The following is a 3,756-nucleotide window of genomic DNA, read 5'->3' on the forward strand; positions in this document are numbered from 1 at the left end:
TGAATTTGCATCATCGCAACAGTCGCTTACCATTGATTTCTCGCTGGTGGTGGCCATTGGTTTATGCTGGAATTTGAGTGGCACTCAGCCTCCCCAAGGTCCCAGTTCTCTTTGCGCTTGTCCAGCCGAGGTCTGGTTGGCGCTCGCTCCTCGGTCTTTCAGTCCTTATTGACCCTTCTCGGCCCTTTGGTATCATTTTTTTGTGGGGGGGGGGTCGGTGATGAAACAATGGGGGGAGTGCATGATGGGGGATGTAGAACTTGTAAATATGCAGTTTCGGTGTTCTTCATTCCCTGTAACCCTTATTCGTTATATTGTCTTGTATTATTCTCCGCATTATTCATTAGGAGTTCTCACACAAGTCATCATCAAAGATTGCTCTTTCAAAACAACTTTTCGCACTACTCCAGCGGAGATCTGGTAGTGCTATATATACCCGGTCTTTCCATCCTTCTTGACCCTTATTATTTGGTGTGGTGCCCGTTTATGGTGACACTCCCATTCTATTTCCAAAGTTTTTCGGTATCGTTCCTAGCACTCCTACAATTAGGTTGGTGCCAAAAAATATCGTTTTCTCACATATGTTACTTTTATATTTGATTTCTGAATTAATTCACTGATATATATATATATATATATATATATATATATATATATATATATATATATATATATATATATATCATGTTGCAGCAGGTTTTTCGCTCTATTGAATCGCGTTATTCGTTACCGATCTCTATCTCTTCATTCATTCTTTGCATGCGTTTCGTCAGCATGGATAAAATTAAATTGGCACGAAAACATTTGAGAAAAATATACACGAAAATTATCCCGGGGTCGGGGCACGTAATAATTTGCCAATTGTAAATTTGAAAAGAAAGAAGAAAAAAAAAAAAAAAACAATACATCTCTAATTAAATATTTAAATTTTAAAGGAATCGGCATCGGAATCGGTAATCATATCGGAAATTTAGAACGGAATCAGTAATTGGATCGGAATCGGGAAAAATGTTGGGATCTCCTTGTCACTAATACACACACACACACACACACACACACACATACACACACACACATATATATATGTATATATATGTGTATATATATGTATATACATGTATATATATGTATATACATGTATATATATATGCATATATATATGTATATATATGTATATATATATGTATATATATGTACATATATATATATATATATTTATATATATATATATATATATATATATATATATATATATATTCCATATACTTACAACATTGAAAGAAAAGAAGAAGAAAAAGAAACAAAATACTGAGGATAAAGTTTGACTCCGAAGTATATTTAAATAATAAATTTATAACAAGTAAAATATTTGTTTATTTTCTTAAAATTGCGTTGTAATTTGGCTTTCAAGCGGACTTAATGCATATAATATAAAGCTGAATGTCTGTGTGTGTGTGTCTGGTCACGAATAGGCTCCTATATGGTTGACTATTTTAAAATACTGATTACATATAATGATAGAAAGTGTTTCGAGACACTGGAATGGGTATGTTTGATCTGGCAGAACAGTGGTTCATTAAAATTGTGGCGTCTGCGTTCGCGCCTGGTCCAAAAAGTATGGGAATAAAAAATTTTAAAATGAAAAAAAAAAATGTTTATAAGTATTTTTGATATAGATGTACTTAAGAATACTTTGATAAGTATGTTTTAACTTAATTAGGGATGGTATAATAAAATTGTGGGGTCTGCGTTAGCGCCTGGCCTCCATAGAATAGAAATAGGCACAAACTTTAATAAAGACTTTTCATATCTATCTGCGTAAGTATACTTTGATAATTATGTTTCAGTTTGAAGAAATATGGTATAATAAAATTATGGGGTGTTCGTTCGCGTCTGACCTCACTAGAATGGAAATATGTCACAAAGTTTAACAAGGTTTTTTAATATAGATCCACAGAATATTGTAATTAGTGTTTCAGTGTGAACAGGTATGGTATAATAAATTATGGGACTTATCTAATTTATTTTTACTTTCATCATATTTTGCTTTGGTTTTGATGCCCCCAAATTCGAAGCTATCTCTTTACAACCCTTCCTTTTCAAAACCTATCATACTTTCATGAATCAGAGTCCATTTTCTGTAGGCTGTTTTTGAACCCAGTCCACGACGGGTACTTTTGCTAGTAATAATATAAATATACAAGAAATAAATGTTACCATAGTCAATAAAAGTTAGTTTTATGGTAGAAAAGTTCATTGGTTTGTATTTTTAAGTTGTTTGTAAAAATTTGTTTTTTAATTCAAAAATCGGTTTTAAAAATATCAAAATGGCAGTGACTTTGAAATGGAGAGCCCCGTTTTCAATTTGAAGGAGGGGCACCTGAGCATACCGTGTTCAAAATTTAAGAGAGTTCCGTCAACGTAAGGTATATTTATAAACATATTTTAATGTTTTCGTTATTTTATGCTTGAGGAATATTCGATTATGGCATGTGTAGTTTATATAAAAATTCATTTAAGTAGTTATCGCCTCAAATTTCGTTGTAATTTTGGTTCGCTGAAATTATTTCAAGTAAAGAGCATTAAAAACACTTTCAAAACAAAAAAAAATATGAATTGAACTTTTATTGACTATGGTAATATTTATTTCTTGTATATTTATTTTTTCGGGTAGTCGTTTGTTGGCTTTTCTGCTAAACACACCTACTAAATAATATAGACGAAATATCGAAAAACAAAGAAACAAAAACAGTTTTGAAAAATAATGAAGCTTTATTAACTTTAGTAAAATAACCCGAAACAGCAAAATGGAATATTAAAAAAGTAAAGATGTAATTACTTTAGTTTTTTAAAGCAAAGTATCGATATAAATATGAATAAGAAGAAAAGGGCACCCTTTTCAAGCAGAACAGCTTCGTTTCAGTTTTACAGTATTGAACGATATAGTATTGCGCCGTCGGATTCAGGGTTGTACTATTGTAACATAAAGAACACGCAGAAAGGGTTGTAATCAACTGAATTCCTTCTAGTACACTGACAAAAAAAGCTTAAACAGATATATAAATAAAAATAGAAAGGTTATGTAAATGTTTTTAAAAAGACATGTAATCACGTGAGCAGGATTTTTCCTTCTTTTGACACGATAACAAGTAACATTCTTATTTTTTATTATTTATCTATTTATCTATTTTCAAAAGAGTGCCACGTGCAAATGGAGAAGGAAAAAATAGAGTTATGCAAAATTTGTGTCGAGAATTGTATAAAGTTCCGACTTTTTTTTGGGCTTTCACTTTAATAAGAACGTGAATTTATGAGGTGAATTTATTCGACACCATATGATTCAACTAAAAACAATAAATAAAAGCTAACGTGAATTAAGATTAAAGTTAAGGTGTTATTGTGAACCCTCACCCCGTTTAAAAAACCTTGTAAAACTTTGTGGCATATTTACATTCTATGGAGGTCAGGCGCTAACGAACACCCAATGATTTTATTATACCATATTTCTTCAAACTGAAACATAATTATCAAAGTATACTTACGCAAATAGATATGAAAACCTTTGTTAAAGTTTCTGCCATATTTCCATGTACAGGCGCGAACGCAGACCCCACGATTTCATTATACCATCCCTATTTAAGTTGAAAAATTCTCCTCAAAGTATTCTTATGTACATCTATATAAAAAACCCTTGTAAACGTTTTTTCTTTCATTTTTTATTTCCATACTTTGGGGGCCAGGCGCGAACGCAGACCT

Source organism: Euprymna scolopes, chromosome 32 (genome assembly GCF_053919585.1).
Source record: "Euprymna scolopes isolate OS-2025 chromosome 32, ASM5391958v1, whole genome shotgun sequence".
Taxonomy (NCBI): Eukaryota; Metazoa; Mollusca; class Cephalopoda; order Sepiida; family Sepiolidae; genus Euprymna; species Euprymna scolopes.